The sequence below is a fragment of the Hibiscus syriacus genome, unplaced genomic scaffold (assembly GCF_006381635.1).
Source record: "Hibiscus syriacus cultivar Baekdansim isolate YM2019G1 unplaced genomic scaffold, ASM638163v2 tig00110348_pilon, whole genome shotgun sequence".
NCBI classification, from domain to species: domain Eukaryota; kingdom Viridiplantae; phylum Streptophyta; class Magnoliopsida; order Malvales; family Malvaceae; genus Hibiscus; species Hibiscus syriacus.
In genome coordinates, this window is record NW_024062699.1 from 1,859,336 (window position 1) to 1,878,967 (window position 19,632).

The window sequence follows — 19,632 nt, forward strand, 5'->3', positions numbered from 1 at the left end:
TCAATCTTTTCCCTACTAGACCCTTTCTCCCCTTATAATTGTAACAATGGCGATTTGGTTCACTTCATAAAAAGGAAAAACCTATCTTCAAATCCTTTACTCATAAATCTCTCTAAAGGGACTTTGAGATTAACGAAAATGGCGACAATCTCTCCTTGTTCCTCTCTCATGCTATCTGCTTCTACTCATTTCCATGGCTTACCTAAAATGTATCTTAAAACTCATTCCCCCTTTCTTCATAAGCTCAAGGTAAACCTTATTTTCTCTCTTCTTTTGTTCTATATGTGTTGGTTTGGCGATTAGTTTCAGTCTGAATCTTGGGTTTTAGATTTTTCTATTTACTATGTTGGTTTTTGGTGAGTTCTTTACTCAGTACTTCATGGGTTAAGGTAAAATTAGATATTAGAAATGGTTCTTGTATAATCTTGCCCAGTGCAGCATAATTTACTTGTGGAATGACGCGTCTTCTTGTATCCAATATTCTACTGTTGCTTGTCGTTTATTACTCAACTGGTTTGCTTTATTCCCTTGTTTTTTGAATTTCGACTAGTCTCGATCCTTACTGAAATAGGTATGGGCACTAGTTATGTGGTGTCTTATCTAATCATGTTCATTGTGAAGAATGAAGCGTAGTTGGGATTCTTAATTAGTCAGCAGGTTTTAACTAACACAAGTATTTCAATTCTTAAATCATTTGCCAATCACTTTAAGGGCTTCTTTGTGGTAGTGCTATGTTTTTTTTTCTTTTTTTTTTGCTTTGAGGTGTGACTACATGTTGGTATGTTTGTTTTTGTTTGGCGAATTTGTTTATAAAGATTTGGCCATACAATCTCTATAGTAAGAAGCATTTATTGTGCTTCTAAATATAAGTGACCATTTCAACGCCTGCTCTAATTCTGGATGACAATTCGGATTGTGGATTTGGATATTTGCATATATCCGATTTGTTTATTGCAGATTCGGGTATTGTGAATTTAGATAATTTGTGTATTCGGATGTTAAAATTATCATCAGCGTCAGATTCGAAGCAGATTAAGATAGACATTGTTGAATATCCATTATCCGAATCCGCATAACCAGATTTATATATTTTAATCTGAATTCGGATTACAAAATGGAGAATTTGTTAATTATAAGTGGATTCAAACCTTGGTCATCCAACTTTTTAACAAATTTGGGTTTGTGCATATTCGGATATTTGATATATAATTTAAAATATATATTGGGATTCTTTTAGATTCAGATATGGTGGATAATAATATTTTAATTCGAATTCAGATAATAGTAATTGGACAATATGAGGATAAAAAATGGATTCCAATTTTTTGGCAGATATGTTGATGCAGATCATTAAAAAGTTACAGGTATTCAACTCGATGCCATTCCTAGCTCTTATTCATGTATCCTCTCTCTCCTTAACTAAGATTACATGGAACCAATATTCTCCATTTTGCTGGATTTGATCATATATTTATTTATTTTTGGCACATGGAGATCATATAATGATGTTTATTCTTAAAGTTCAATGATTGCATATTACATTCTTTTTGCACTTCTCTATTTACTGTAACGACATTATTTATCATTTATTTTTGTGTGCTTTGTTGTAGCAGCATCCAACACGATATCTTGAAGCACATGGTTGCGGTTTGACTATGAAACAAAACCAAATCATTCAGAACACGAAGCCAAATATCTGTTCTTCTATGAATATGGCCACAGGCCAGTCTGGGGATCCTGAAAAAATAAATTTTGAGTATATAGTAGAAAAGGCAAGAAGATTATGGGATAATTCTCCTCAGCCAGTAAAGAGATTTCCTTGGAACAGAGCTTTCGAGAACTTTGTTCAACTCATACTTGATCTTGTACTGACAGTGGTCAAATATCTAAGTGCACCTGTACTTGCAGTTTCATCCCTCAGCGAGATGTCCTACTGTGCAAATCAAAGGAAGTTGGCCATCATCCCTGTTCCCCTACTCATTGGCTTCGTACTTGCAGGGGTCCTAAAGAAACTGCCTTGGAACTATCTCCCCTTCTCAAGGTATGTACTTCTGTGACTCATGAATAAAGAATGTTGGAAACTTACAGACACTACTAATTGAGCTAACCATGGAATGCCTTAACTACATTGTATGAAATTTATTTACCATCATCGTGAGGATGGGATTATTTACATCAGAGAATCTATCATATTGCAAATGCCTGAAGATGTCTTTTGTTGTTTCTCCTTAATAGAGCTTATTCAAATTTACAAATATGGATGTTACCAGCATGGTAAATATCGTATAAAAATGTCAGAGCGGACATTTTGTTGACCTTTTGGCTTGATTTTCAGGATGCAGAAGTTCCATGGCACCTTATTGCAATTGCAATATTATTCACATTGATCAAGTTGCCAGGCCCATATTACCCATACTGGGGGCGTATTTTCATTGCACACATTGCGAATGGAGCATTAGTGAGGACTCTGTGGTTAATATTTTTGTGGTATAGAAGACCCAAATTATCAGGAGCTGAGTTGCCAAATAGTCTGACAAATGGCACAGATTCTGATATTGAATAAGCAGTAATCTCAGCAGGTAAAGGATTTTGCCCTGTCTGTAACTTGGAAAGTGATTGGTAGTTTGTGCAGTTGTTTTTTTTCTGTTAGTGTATGGTAATCTATTTGTAAAGTTGTTATTTGCATTTACACCAACCTTTCTTTCTGATTTTCAATTACTATGAGTATTAATTTGTAATTACCAAGTTCATATATGTACTTCATGGCATAGGTATGGTCTCCCATTTGATAACAGGTTGCATTTTGTGTCTGAGAAACCGGCCGGGACAGGCTGCTTAGGAAAATTTGTCAGAACTGGAGAAGAATTTGGCTTGGAAACCTTAACAGTCTGGTGCTTGGGATGTTCAGCCTGAAACTTTGAACCCCAAAAATGCCCCAATCCTGTTTTCCTTTTGTGTGTGTGTTCCTTCAACCTTGCACTAACAGCTCTGTAGTCTTGTTTTCTGGACAGAATATCATGAGGATTTGATCCTAACTGTGGTTAAAAGCTTGTATACATTGGCATTACTGAATTTTTGATTACATAAAATACGCTCTGTATTGTATTAAATACAGAGTTGGTAATTTTTCTTTCATAAGCAACCCTTTGACTCTTGATTTGTATGAGGAATTTGTTTTCGCTATTAGGTTGCACGTGAGGCTGGGATTAATTTGGATAACAGATATATATTGTAATTTGTTAATTAGTTATGGTTGAAGATGTCAAGGAAAGTGTTGATTTCTTCAACTAATTCCTCAGTGCAATGCTACCAAAATGTAACTTTGTGGGGTTTGAAATATAGCAAAGAAAGTGTTTGATTCCATGTTATTGTCTTCTGTGATTGACTGCTAGCAAATAGGTATAATATGGAGTATAGTCTAAGATTCTGAAGAGTATTTATTCATCTGTGCCATAGTTTAATACATTTCTCTTTCCTAGGTTTTTTTTATGAGAAAATAATCTCATTGACCAAAAATCCCTTATAATATACGATTTTAACAAATTTTTTTTGGATTTGCCAAAATGATCAACTAAATCGCAATATGATCGATAATTCGCAACGCGATCTCCGGTATCACAAATCAGTTTCCAGATTCGTAACGCGAACTTCGACTATCGCAATGAGAACTTGGACTATCGCAATGCGAATATGTAAATCGCAATGCGATAGTCGACTATCGCAATGCGAACTTCGACTATTGCAATGCGAACTTCAACTATCGCAATGCGAACTTGGACTATCGCAATGCGATAGTCGAAGTTCGCGTTGCGATAATCCAAGTTCGCGTTGCGATTTATTCCAAATTCGTTGCGATAGTTCAAAATCGCAACGACTGGTGGTATTGCATTTGTTTCTTAAGAATTTTTTCTAAAAAGATAGTATTCGCGCGGACGTGTCGAAAACACGTATTACCACGACCCGACCCGAGACGGACGGCGGCGGCGGCGGCGCGCGAGAGTTTCCCTTGTTCTCTATCACTCAACAAGGAAGTGGGAAAGTCAAGCCTTAAATACCATTCCCAATAGTGTTTTCAATACTATGTGGGATTGAGCATTACCAACACTTGTTTCCAATACAATGTGATTATTCAGGAAACAATTAACAATCATGCACCTTAAAATAACTGAATCAGCAACCAATTGTATTAGTATTATACGATTAAATATGTCATAATTAAAAGTCAATCTACAATCAATCGCGATTATTACAATTTTAAGCAAAACATTCAAAAATAATATCACTATTTAAGGCTCAATCTCGCATAGTATTGGGAACAAGTGTTGGTAATGCTCAATCCCACATAGTATTGGAAACACTATTGGGAATGATATTTAAGGCTTGGCTTTCCCACTTCCTTGTTGAGTGATAGAGAACAAGGGGGACTCTCGCGCGCCGCCGTCGTGTCGTCCCGTCCTATCTCGGGTCGGGTCGGGGTCGTGGTCGTGGTAATACGTGTCTTCGACACGTCCGCGCGAATACTATCTTTTAAGAGAAAATTCTTAAGAAACAAATGCAATACCACCAGTCGTTGCGATTTTGGACTATCGCAACGAATTTGGAATAAATCGCAACGCGAACTTGGACTATCGCAATACGAATATGTAAATCACAATGCGATAGTCGACTATCGCAATGCGAACTTGGACTATCGCAATGCGATGCTCCAAGTTCGCATTGCGATAGTCCAAGTTCGCATTGCGATAGTAGAAGTTCGCGTTGCGAATCTGGAAACTGATTTGCGATACCGGAGATCGCGTTGCGAATTATCGATCGCATTGTGATTTAGTTGGTCATTTTGGTAAATCCAAAAAAAGTTGGTTAAAATCGTATATTACAAGGCATTTTTGGTCAATAAGGTTATTTTCTCTTTTTTTATTGGTTATTTTCCAGTGTGAGGCATGGATGCCAACTGATGATGAGGGTGGGGATTGGTGAGATGCAGATGCAGCTTTGCCCTTTATTGTTTCTAAAACTATAGTTGGTGCTTCTGATTTTTGGATGGAAAAATCTTCCAAAATGTTTGCCAGTTGGAAAGCACTCATTCACACATCTCATAGCTTGCACAACTCTCTAATTTATGGCGCTTACCCCCTCTTTTCAAAAATACTAACTTTGACATTAGTTTACACCTTACATATCCAATTTGAGAAATCAAGTATTAATTTACGCCTAACTTTGACATACTCTTATCAATATATTAGACAACTAAAGAAATCAAGTACTATACTTTGAATACATGACACTGAAGATCTTACATCCACGATGCTCCTTAAACACGAACCAAAATGAACTACCATGCAAATGAAAAATATATAACCATTTAGTTTTACAAACTCAATGATACATATTCACTTAGCTCAATTAGGGGTGTCAATTGGGTGGGGGGAAAATCGAAAACTGTGGGGATCCGAACCAATGGGGATGAGGATTAACCTAAATCTTCACCCACAGGGATATGGATGGGGGAAGTTTTATCCCCGAAGCTCAAATGGGAATGAGGACGGAGATTGCTATATCCAAACCGTAGGGATAACCGAACCATACCCGTGTGTATAACCATGGGGATCCTAAAAAAAATATGTAAGATTACGTGTTGTCACTGTTATATCTAAAAGGAACTAAAATTCAAGTTTAGATATTTTCTCATTTAATGTACGTTGATTTGTTGATATTGAAAATGATTAAAGTTGTACATATACATTGGGTGTTAGATGAATATTAATGTTTGAAACTTTCATATTATAGATATAGACTAATTTGAGACAATCTGATATATCTTACAAGTTTAGGTGATACATTAAAATTGATTTCAAAAAGTTGCATGTTGAGCTAGTTACCTTGACTTCCTTCACCTCGCTGGAACGCTGCAAATTTGTCAACATATTTGTTATGGCAGAAAGTTGGGAAGACACTGAATCCTTGGCGTCAAGTTTAAATACCCCATCACTTTCCTTCAAGTTCCAAGCCTTGTAGATGGGAATTGATAATCGTTAATGGCTATCCTATCAAGGATATCAAAGGCTTCCTCGGGTGATTTGTCAAGTAGAGTACCATTCGTCGAGGCATCCAACATCATGCAGGTGGGTGCGTTGACTCCATTATAGAACATCACAACTTGAGTCCAGTTGTGGAATCCACGATTGGTGCACTTGCGAAGCAAACTTTTGTATTGGTCCCAACACTCATACATAAGCTTTTCATAGTCTTGGCAAAAAGATGCAATGACATTCCTGAGATGGTTGTTCATATTGGGTGGATTATGCCATAGAAAAAATTGTTTGCACAAATCTACCCAGAACCTTATCGAGATGGAAGGTAGTCCATTAAGCCATGCCCTGGCATGATCTTTCAAAGAATATGGAAATAACTTCAATTTTAGCACATATTCATGCACACCTTGCTGTCGAAAGGAGTCACAGACCTCCAAAAATGCTCGAACATGTTGCATTGCATCCTCATGAGAAATACCACCAAATTGTCCAATCAAGTTCAACATGTCAAACATAACCAATTTGAGCTCGAAGTGATCTACCTGAATCTTGGGAGCTACAATAGCATGCTTACGGTCATCCAAGGTGGGAGCTAAGTGATCTCTAATAGTTCGTGGTCTTACAATATTCTTCGTATTTTTATTTACCGTGACATTTAATTCTTCAGGTTCCTCCACTTCATTTTGAACTTTGTTTTTAGATTTTTGAGCTCCTTGAACATATCTTCTTTGGCAAAAAAAAAATTTTCGATCTCAGGTTCAAAATGAGATAATGGTTCCTTAAGACTTCTACAAGTTATGCAATCGCACAACACCTGAAAAGGGTAAACAAAAATAGCGAATAAATCCATAAAAATAAAATAAAAAATACAATAGTAAATAAACAAGATAATGTTATAACAAAACTTTTAAAAACACCAATTGTCAATCCCCAGCAACGGCACCAAAAACTTGATCGCTTGTAAATGTATATGCTAAAGTAAGCAAATCTGTGCAAGTGTACACGATCGATGCAAGTAATATAGTAGTGAGTTAGTATCGTCTCCACAGGGATTGGAGGGCTTTTAAAAGATTGTTACAACTAGGAATAGGTGTCACTAACTAATCCTAAGTATCTAAGTCTAATGATATAAACAAGGAAAATATGCAGTGGCAAATGATATGAACAGATCGAAAAAAATATGGCCGAGGCAAGAAAAATTGTAAAGTACAGTGAGCAGAAAATTTTTGTCGATGCAAGAAAAATATGCAAAGGTAAACAAATAAAAGTTTTCAAGGCTAAAGTTTTCAAAACTCTATAAATAAACTGGCAACCTCACACAATCAGACTTCTAATGGAGCACTTGGGTTGTATTTGCTACGACGAGACATTATTCTATGTCTAGGATAATTTAGTATGCTATGTCTGTGTTGCCCGGTAGGATGTACTAAAATGTTCCTAAGAGTATCTCTAACATGGAACCTGACAAACTATTGCTACGACAATACTACTCAACGTAAACTATAGCCCTTGGTTTTGTTATATTATTGCTGCGACAATACTCCTTAGAGTAAACTGTAGTGCTAGCCTATTTACTCAAGCATTTATCTTTTTTAGTTGAATGAAACCCTCTCCTTATCTCTAAGGAAAATTAAAACGTCACCATCTCGGATTAGTTTCCTTGTTCACGTAGATCTAACCTAACTCTCTTGATATTAGGTATCAACTCCTAGAAAAATGGCAATCTCTTGAAAGCTCTTACAAAGACTATGAATGTTTTGCCGTGGCACCGGGAAATATCTCAAATGCTCTTACAGTGTCAAGGCAAAAGATTAAAACAGTGAACAAAACAACACTTAACATAAACAAACTTAATTATTCATTAACAATTGAATAAAGTATCATCAAAGCATTATCCAACACAAAATAAAACAATTCATGGTGTGGTAGATATCATCCCAAAAATCAATCTTTAACTACAAGCTCTTAAAAGATAATAAAATAAAAAACAAGAGGAAGAAAAACTCCCAGAATAGAGCATTGTAGTGACATCAGACCACTACCATGGCTGCTCCAGCACACCAATCTCTATCGAGGGCCTATTCGCCGCCCCGGCGAAGCCTGGCTATGAAGGGAATCAAGGACGGACGAGTGGGGAACGATGGAAAAAAGGATGTCGTGGTCGCCTTTTCCAAGCCTAGGGTATTTTCTCTGTATGATTCTGAACACCTTATGAAGAGTTATATTGAGGTATTTATAGTGGGAATTTATAGGGTTTAGTGCCATTGGAAATTACCTAAATACCCTTGAAGTTAAACCCTTTTTATGAATAACATAACTGTTTACGGTGGTCTCAAATTCCTTGATGTGGGTATGATTGCACGTCAGGTAGATTGGACAACTGACCATGTGACATCAGCAACTTTATCTCGTATTGCGTCAGACTAGCGAGATAAAACTTACCTTGACAAGAAAATTTGTTCCTTAGTGTCTTCGTCTTATGTTCCTCTAGCCCTGGCAAATTAATTTGTCTCGGCAAATAAATTCTTCCTCAGTCATTTCCTACATTATCACAACCAACAAAGAGCATTTCTCATCATCAACATCAGTTTAATCAAATAAACTTTACCTCGGCAAAACTTATCCACCACACGAAAATATGTCCTAAATGCAACTATATACAGCTAAAATATTATTTATATGGCTTTTAGACACTCAATAACTTAAGTAAAAAGACCTAAAATATAGTCTTTTTATGGAGTTATCATTGAGCCATAACATGACTTACGAGGAGGAACTGATAAGGATATTAGCAAGGACATGAAGGAGTTAAGGAACAAGACGATTCCTCTAGTGAAGGTTTTAAAAAGGAACCATGGATTCAATGAGACAACTTGGGGAACAAGGAAGACATGAAGCTCCAGTATTCGAGTCTCTTCTATGTAGGTAAATTTCAAGGATGAATTTTTTTTATAAAGAAGGGAGAGTTATAACACCCCAAATCCTAGGTTAAGAATTTGGGTTGACTCGAGAAACATATGCGAGCCCAATTACCTTGTAAAAGAGCTAGACCCAATTAGAATTTGAATTGACATTGGTTTGGAGGCCCAATTAAAGTAAAAAAGGATAATTTTAAATTTAGGATGAAAGTTGGAGGACCAAAAGAGTTACTAAACTATTTTTCAAAACAAAAACTAAACACCATTCTTTTAGGCATGATTTCACATAGACACATATCCATTAACTCATCAAATTGTCTTCATTCATCTTTCCTCTTTCTTCTTCTTCTTCTTATCCAAAGCTTAATCAAATATTGAAGCTTTATTTTATATAAGCTTAGTTCAATGATTCCAAGGTAAAGAATGAAATCTTCATCTCAAAAGCTTCAATTTAAGCTCTAATTCCAAGTTTTAGCTATAGAAACCAAAAAAGGGTTTTAGGGAGGTTTTGAATCAAAATGGTTTCAAAACCTTTTTAGTAGATATGAGTTCTAGGGAGTATCATTTACCTCAATCCAAGCTCTTAAACAAGTTAGTAACTTATTTTCTTTCCCTTGATTAGTGAAAGAAATTAGAGTGAGCTTCGAGGCAAGAGGCAAAGAAAAAGTGACCCTTGGTTGATTTAAAGGAGTTAACATCAGCTAGGAAATATAAGGTAACACATTTACAAATCCATGTTACCACTTATGATTCATTAGAATGATTTTATCTAAAGAGTTGAGTTTCGAAGCATTTCATGGTAAATTTCATATTTTGGTGCTCTTAGCAAGATTAAAGACCTAGTATGATCCTTTCTGACACACATAAGACTTTCATAATGATTACGAACCTCAATATGAATTTTAGGGTGACTTTAGGAGTCATTTTTGTGCATAAATAAGGTGAAGGTTCGAGTATCGATACTGGAAGAATAATAATTATATTGTCATTATAAATAAGGGAAAATTGAATGAACAATATCGATACTCCACCAAGGAGTATTGATATCAAGGGCTTGGTCTCAATACCCTCAAAGCGGTATCGATACCACGTGAGCTAAAACAATTCCAATAGACCATTTTGGTATCGATACAATAGGGATATTGATATCGGTATTGATACTATCCATAGGAGTATCAATACTCAGCTATATTTTTAAACATCAAACTAAAATTTGGTATCGATACTCAAGTCAGTATCGATACCCTAACCTGGAAGTATCGATATTAGTTTACCAGTATCGATACCACCCCTTAATCTATAGCTTGTTTTAACCCTATAGTACTGACACTCAAAGGTGAGTATCAATACCTACAGACGAATTTAGGCAAGAAACCCAAGAGAATTAAACGAGAGTGCGATGTACCAAATAACTCTAATACCTCTTCAAATAAGACTACAAGAGAGAACCATATTCAAAGAACAATTACAACTATAAACAATATCAATTAGGGCGATATAAAACTCACATTGAATGAGGTTTGGGAAAATGACCCAGACACCTAAGTTACTTTAGTATATGAAATTAGCTTCGATGTATAGTTATTCAAATATTCTAAGGTAGGGCATGAGACTAGCTAGGGGGCGAGGGGAAAACACTTGTTAGGGGTGGGTTAGTTGGATGTTACATCTGATGTAGAAATTTTGGATCCTCACCTTCACTAGACGAGAGGGGTGCGTGAGCTCCGAGATATAGAGATTTCTCAGTCACACCATGATGTCTACACTAGAGTAATGTGAGTATGCGAGCATACTTACTTTATTTACTTGCACTTAATAGTATGAACATTCATGAACACTTTTTATATGGTTTAATTCTTACTGTGGCACTAGGCTAGTGAGCACATCGTTTAGAATTATTTCTGTGCGCAGATTAGTAGGAGGATCATTTGGGGAGTATATCGTGCAACTGACATTCCAAACAGTTTGAGCAGCAGCATACATTTTGAGTATTTTCTTAAGAGAATATGTATTATTCATTGACCTTCATGTACTTGAGTCATAACTTGTTTTGTAATACTCAATTATATTCTTTTGTTATACTTGTTTTGGGAGGTCCTGATGTAAACCTTATTTTAATGATGTTTAATTACTTCTTAACATATTTTTAAATGTATGATTTCCAAGACTTTTTTAAGAAAAATTTTGGGTTAGTCGCTCTAGCGGCCCATGTGGTATTCTAATCGGTCGACTATGTGTCGTATCGGATTAGGGTGTTACATGATGTTGAAAACTAATTAGATTGCACTTATGTTTTGGATGTTCAATGATGAGCATGATGGTTACAAATAGAATGGTCGAGTATACGAATTTAGTTTAGATCAATTGCTTGGGAATTGAACTCTAAAGATAAAATTTATTGATTATCAATGACAGAATCACTATAACATATTCTTCTTGATGAGCTTAAGTAATCAAATCTGTATACCAAAGAAGTTAATGAAGTATCCTCATAAGGTAAGTGTAATAAACTTGAGTTGTTCCGCTAAAGCAATTGATTATAGAGGTAACTTGAAAGCATTGACTTTATAAAAAGGTTATATTCAAACTATGAAACATTGATCGGAAACTTGGCAATTTGGTATTTGCTCCACTTTGGATGTCAAGTAAAAACTCTATGATGAGATGAATCCCTCAGCTACGCTTGAATAAGGGAAAATAATTAAATTTGATAAATTTCAAGGAATAAAGGCTATAATGCCTAGGGTTTGAACTAATAAAGAGTTTCAGTGAATATGAATTAAGGGACTTAAAAAACACTTGTTATAGTCAACTTCACACAAGTACTCGGGAATTTTGTTTTTAAACCAATATTTTTGAACTATCTCTACTGAAGGAGCCTACGAAGCTTGAACAAATGGAAGATTTCATAGAATTGAAATAGAAGTACTCTAAAAGGTCTAACAATTGATTATTCTAGTTGTGACATTTTGCCAACATTAGATTAAAATGCCAAGCCAAGAAAGAGGGGTATGCCAAAATGTTCACAAGGATTGAGAAATTAATGACACCTCAATGATTGAAACCTTAGAAAAAAATAGGAACTAACCTAAAACCAATCCATCAATCTTGACACTTGTCAAAGGGTTATAACTTTGAAAATTTAAAGATCAGTTAATTCTTTTGATATTCAGTGAACTCTTATTTTGTGATTTTTTTCAAATAATTTTCAAACGAAAAATATTTTCAAACAAGATAATTTCCCTGAAATGGTATCTTGGAAAGGTCTCTCATAATTAGAAATTCAGAATCAGAAACTGGGGACAAAAGAATTGAATGTTAAATGTCAATATTTTTGGCGGCAAGAGGAATAGTTTTTCATGAGATGGAAACTCAACAAAGAGAATGAAGTAAAAAATTACAAGATAATATAATTTGCAACACTAAAATGACATCAAGAATGTATATTTAGGCATTTTCAAAACAAAATCATACACATTCATCAAGTCTTGAATGTTTGACAAAAATTTAAAAGGTCAACAAAGATTTCATTTCACAATTTTATGGGAAAGAAGATGATTTCAACAAAGACTCAATTCACGATTTCATCAATGAAAGAAGTGGATCTCAAAAAGAAATTAAGAACCTTCGGGTCACTACCATCGGGGTACTTTAAATACATATCAATGACATGTGATAATCTTTTTCAGGTTTAAAATTCTTCAAAGAGAAGATAAACCAATCATTCAATGGAATGGTTCATAATGAGAAGAACTCATCTGATGAGGGAGAATAAGTTCCTAGTGAGAAGAACTTGTTTAAACTTGTCTTGTCCATCACAAAAGAAGGAAGATCAACATTTTGAATGAAAGAGTTCATAATGAGAATAAATCATCCGATGATGGCAAAAAAGTTCATAATGAGAAGAACTTGTTCAACCTTAGTTCATCCATCATAGAAGAATGTGGATCAACATCTCCACTAGAAGAATTCATAATGAGAAGAACTCGTCTGGTGGGGGAGAAGAAGTTCCTAATGAAAATAACTTGTTCAATCTTGGTTCCTTCATCACATAAGGAGTTGGATCAAGCATCATCCAGCTCGAGATGGTTTCCCTCGAAAATCGAACTTCAAAATTATTTCACTCAAGATTTTATTTCCCTTGATATTTTTTCTTCTTAAAAACAAATCATATCTCACTTAAGATTGTTTTCTTAAAACAAAGTTCGTATCACTTGATATTTTTTCCTAAAATGAATTTCGTTCACTTAAGATTGTTTTTCTTAAAAACTAATTTCGTCTCACTTGAGATTGTTTTTCTTAAAAAAATTGTCTCGCATGAGACAATTTCCTTTGAAACAAAAACTCATAAATCATTTAAAAAATCTAATATCACTTGAGATTAATTTTCTTGAAAATGAATTCCGTCTCACTTGAGTTTGTTTTTCTTAAAAAACAAAATTTGGTCTTGCATGAGATCGTTTCCTTCAACATACAAACTCCTAAATCATTTCAAAAATCTTATATAACTTGAGATTGTTTTTCTTAAAACAAATTTTATCTCACTTGAGATAGTTTCCTTTGAAACATAAACTTCAAGATCATTTCATTCAAAAAAGAAAAGTTTATCTTGCTTGAGATTGTCTATCTTGAAACAAATTCTTTCTCACTCAGGAGAATTATTTCTAGAGTTTCTCTTAAAATCACTTCATTTGGGAAGTCGAAAATCATCTCCCTAGAGATAAAACATCATTTTCAATATCACATAAGATAACATCGTTGGTAAAAAATAAATAATAATAGAAATAAATAATCAAATGTACTAATCAATGATAATTGTGTCTTTATTGGGCTAATATTCATAGGATTGGGGTAGATCAGGCAAGAAGATTTTCATATGTTAATGGTTAGACCAACTAATAGAAAGATAAGGGGACAAAGCAATAGAAGGCTGAAAAAGGATGATAGTGTTGAAGAAGTGGGGTTACAATGAAATTAGACAAAAATAAGTCATTTTTCATCTTTACAACTTTCTTCTATCTATAACAACATGCAAAGAGGGGCAATTGTAATACCCTAATTTTATCCAACTGTTCTAAATGAAAACAGAGGCAATTGAAAATTTATTTTTGGTGTCATTCACAAATTGATTCGAATCATATGTATAAAATGGACATCATACAATTATCGAGTTCTAAACCAAATATGGGGGTGAGATGAATTTGGATCTATTCAGATGAAATTTAATTACTGGGTAATCGACACGTGAACTGATTTGAAGAGTTTAAGTGGGTTAAGCTACTGGTCTCAACACTCAAAACATTTTTTTATTTTGTTTCGTTTGGATAGAAAAATATGAAAAAATAATTTGTTTTCTAAATTAAATTGTCCTTGGTTAAAACCCATATTAGAATGTATATTATAAAACCTATTTTTATTCAATTCCAACCAGATCCAAACTACCAAAACATTTTTCAAGGTTTTTTTTCCAATCATATTCCCATAAAAAGAGACATTCTAATATGGGTAAATTATTGTGGACTTAATAAAAGAGACATTATAATATGGGTAAGTTATTGAAATAAAAAGAGACAAAGGGGATATAAGTGACTTAATTTTACCTGGTTTTACTTCTAGTCTTTACTGGCGTCGGGGAGTTGAGGAGTCATCGTGGAAGTTCAAGGGTCGAGCTTCCTTGGCCAGGCATGAGGTGCTAGAGTGGAGAGAACCCAAAAGTCAGGTGTAGTTTCAAAGGGGCTTAAGGTTCAATTTTTAGTTTAATGTTTTGGGTATAGTTTAAAATGGGAATATAAAGTATTTAGGTATTTTAGGGTTTATATTAGGTTTGTCCAGTAATCACTGATGGTGGAAGACAACATGGTTTAGTCAATTTTAGTTGAAAATGGTTGAAGATTGAGAGATTTTAAAGAGTTTAGGTTATGATTTAGGGTCTTTAGGGATCAATTGGGTTTCCTTATTTTTGGATAGTGGTGATCAAAAGTAGGGATGATCATCAACAAATGGTCGGTGTCTGGTTTGAGAGCTTAGGGTTCTCAATCAACTGTATGAAGAAGAAAATGTGAGTTGAGAAAAAATAGTTGAAGCGCATTCATAATGTGTTCCATGTATCCATGCTTAGGAGATATCATTCGGATCCATATCACATCATATCCCTAGAGTAGATTAAAGTGAGCCTAAACATAACAAACGAGGAAGAGACGATCAGAATCCTAACAAGATATGTAAATGAACCAAGGATCAAAAGGATTTCTTTAATGAAGGTGCTATAGAGGAACCATGGCATTGATGAAGCGACTTGAAAAATTGATGATGATATGCAGCTTTAGTACCCTCACCTCTTCTATCCAGGTCAATTATGAGGATAAAATTTCTTTCTAGAAGGAGATAGTTGTAACACCCCAAATCTCAGGTTAAGAGTTTTGGCCTAACCCGATAATGCCTTAGAATAAATCCATTAGCATTGTGGGAAGTAATGAACCAAGTAAACTTTAGTTTGGCTTGGTTTGGTCCTAATAGTCGTAAAATATGGGTATCTTTAAGTTGTGACCAAAACTTAAGGGACGTAAAGAGCAATTGTACCAAAAATTCTTGCAAAGGTTGAATTTCATTAACTCGTGGTGATATCATGTCTAAACCCCTTTTCCCTCATATCTCATTTTCCCCAAGCTTTTATCTTCTTCTTTCTCCATTGAAACTTCATTTGTTCTATATTATTTCAAGAAAATATGATAGTTTTGTCCTATTGCAAACCTTGCCTATCAACACCAAGGTAAGAACCTTAATCTCCTCCTTCCAAGCTTCATTTAAAGCCCTCTTTTACAAGTTTTAGTTTTGGTAGCCAAATATGGGTTTTATGGGGGGTTTGAGAGAACCTTAACTATACAGCCTGTTTTTGAAGGATTTCAGTCCTAGGAAGTGTTTTTAATACATTTATAAACTCTCAAACACATTAGTAATCCATATGTTTATTTATTGTCTCGTGAGAGAGGTTGGAGAAAGATCCAAGTGGAAAGGAAAAGCTCACCCTTGGTTGAGTTAAAGGAGCTCTTAGCAGCTTAGGATAGCAATGTATCTCGGTTCTAACTCAGCTTTACCACATGTAGATCACTATGTGTGTTTTTTAACTTGCATGAGTCATGAAGCATGTCCATGGTAGATTTTAACATTTGGTGTTTCTCAGCATGTTTATGAACCTATTATGACCCCTACTATCATAAATAACATTCTAATAATATTTAGGAACCTCAATATGACTTTTGGGTGAGTTTAAGGGTCATTTTCATACCCAAAATAGGATAATTCTAGGTTCGTCTATCGGTAATAAAAGAACAATATCGATATTGTTCATCAACTAGCTAAAATAATGGGGTTTTGGGAAGAAAGTAGCGTTACTCACCCATAGAGTATCGATATTCTTGGTTCAGTTATGATTCTCGTAGGGTAGTACCGATATCGAGCATAGTTAGTAGATTTCAGTAGGTAATTTAGGTATCGGCACTCATAAGAGTATTGATACAAGGGTAGAGTATTGATACTCCCAGTAGGGTTATCGATACTGAGGTATTTTTTAAAACATCAAAGTAAAATTTGGTATTTGTATAGAGGATAGTATCAATACCACAGATTAGAAGTATCGGTAATCAAACTAAAGTATCGATAATAGCTCTTCTAATTCAGTTCTCAATATTCAATCGGCATCAGTACCCAAAGGTTAGTATCAATACTCAGGGATCAATATCGATACTGAAGGGCTTGGTATCGGTACCTACGAACAGTTTCGGGTAAGAAACCCAAGGGTTTAAATGGATAAATTGAGGGAACCAATAATACTAGAACGCCATGAAATAAAACTACGAGTGAAAACATAAATAAACTCAGAATAGTTAGAAACAACAACTAGGATGACATAAAACCAGCCTTGTTTGATGCTCGGGAAATAGTCAGGAAACCTAAGTTACTATAGCAGATAACAATTATACAGTTAAGATATATCCCAATCAGCACTAGGCACTTTAGTTGCTAGTTGGGTGTAGATGCTCCATGACTCAATGAAGTAAGTTGGTTAGGTGTTTATTTCTGATGCAGTTTCAGATTTCTTCCCATATACTCAATGGTATTTTAGGTAGGCTAGTTGGGTGAGAGCTTCAAAATGTAGAACCCTCAACTACACCATGATGTCTACCTTAGCACTTCATGTCAGTATTGTTATGTTTTAATACCTATGCCACTAGTATGTGTATTTAGTGAATGCATGTAGTATAGTACAATTATTAGTGTAGCACTGAGCTCGTAAGCTCAGTGTTCGGAATGTGTTTTCATGTATATGTTCTTAGAAGACCATCCATTGAGCGTTATCGTCACCAGATATTCCAGCTCAGAAAAGATTTTAGAGTACATCTTGATTTGTATTAGAAGACATAAACTATTGTAGATATTTTTTTAGTCATAACTATATTTTTTTATTAACTCAATATTGTCATTTTGGATTTGGGAGCTCCCCCATATTTTTAAACTCAGATTTATTATAATTTTCTTACATATATCATTATGGATGGTTATTTTATAATGGTAATAGTCGTTTTAAAAAAATAATTTTTTGGTTAGCCACTTCAATTATCATGTGTGTCACTTTAATCCATCGATCTTTGGTTCAAACTGGATTAGGGTGTTACATTTAGTGGTATTAGAGCATCAGATTTAGTAGTTTCTAGGACCCGCAAGTTAGAGGCAATCAACGTCTATATATGTACACACCTTTAGGAAGTCAAAATTACCATAATGACTAGAATGATGATAATAACCTTCGTTTATTTCTAATTTCAGAAAGCTATGAAAGACCACCCAACATACAGTTAGGAAAATAGGGACTAGAGTTAGATCTTTCAGGTAGTCGACACCGATGGTGAGTTTGTCCCGGATACTGATCAATATGACATACCAATAGATGAATGGGTTGAGGGGTGACCTTTTTTAGTGACCTCACCTCAACCCTTAGGTAGATCGTTAGGGCGATACTGAGTGCTTCAGCTGCACCAGTTCTCCCACCAACACCTTCAGCCCATGTAGTAGTGCCCAAGAGTCTTTGGTAGAGAGGCTTTATAGATACAAAATCATAAACTTTCATGGTACATGGCATAAAGATCCCATAACAGTAGAGAAGTGGTTCTAGAGACTTTCTGAATTCTCTGATAACTGCATTTTACCCCCGAGGGTAAGCTCAAGTGTATCACTGGCCTACTTAAAGGTAATGCCATTGACTGGTAGGAGACAGTAGAGTTGGCACTAGAGCTAGAAAGACCATCATGTGAGCAGTTCATATCTGAGTTCCGCCAGAAATACATTGAAGAAGCCCATACTAATGATCTAAGGAAACAGTTCCTGCACTTAGCTCAAGAGGATCGGACTATGATGGAGTATGAGTAAGTTCCTCGGGATAAGTAGGCACGCTCCAAATTTTTTTATAGAGAGGACCACCATTGCCAAAGGTTTTAAGAGGGCTTGCACCTTGACATCCTATCACACCTTGTAGTCGACCCTCCAAATGTCTATTCTAAGTTGTCTCGCCAGGCAAAGGCAGTCAAGAGGGTCTTGAGTTGAAGATCGAAAAAGTCCAATGAGACCGTAAGATAGATTATGAGAATCGTCGAGCCAACGAGATCATCTTAGACTCTGGCCAAGAGGACCAGAGATGACCATGGTTCTTGAAGACCCCCAATAGTGCATTAAAAGAGTGTTAGGTAGAGTTTGGATAGAGAGGGTATATCTAAGCCTAGGAGAAGACCTCTAACGTTGATCTCTAGGGAAAATTATAGTGACCCGATGAAAGTCTTCACTCATCTTATCTATGCTCAGTGCGGGATGAGGCACCTAAGGATGTGCCAACATAGATTGAGAGGTTGCTTCATTTACGGCTCCTTAGGTCACTTCATCAGAGATTGTCCAGGGTCTTGGGATTGACTCTAGTAGAGATGTCGAGGGCCAGTGAGAGGTGGTAGTACTACATTTGGACATCATAGTGGAGGGATAACCAACTTAGTGGTTGATTCAGAGCTGAGAGTAACCTCCAAACAATATATTGTTAGAGCCCGGGAGGAGTGTGATACAACATACATGATATCTGGTACATTCACTGTATTTTCCATTCTAATTACTACATTGGTAGATCTCGGTTCCACCAAATCTTATATATTCTTTGAGCTAGATCAAGAAATAGAAATCCCAACTGAAGACTTAGAGATAATAGTTTGAGTCTGGGTCTAGGCGTCATAGTAGACAAGATTCACTGACGATGTCCAGTAGAAATTCAATGTCAAACCTTTATAGCATACTTGATGGAGTTACCATTCTAATAGTTTGACATGATTTTAGGTATGGACTGATTATCTAAGCATAGCGCCAGTTTGAAATGCAAAGCCAGAAAATTTAAGCTCAGGGTAGAAGGTGGTACCAAGTTAGTGATGACTAGTGATAAGTCAGGCCAGTCGAGGATTGTGTCAGCTATAAAAGCTCAGGGATAATCGACCGGGGATGTGAGGTCTTCTTATCTCACGTGCTTGATGCTCGAATTTCAATTCCTATACTCAATGATATCCGAGCATTGCGAAATTCCACCAACATATTACCACAAAAATTATCGGTTTTACCACCCAATTGTGAATTAGAGTTTGGCATCAAGGTAATTT

General features: G+C 35.4%; 1 pseudogene; it reads left to right on the top strand.

The window, feature by feature from the left end:
- LOC120120785 lies at positions 1–3,077 on the top strand (annotated as a pseudogene).
- Positions 3,078–19,632: the final 16,555 nt, after the last annotated feature.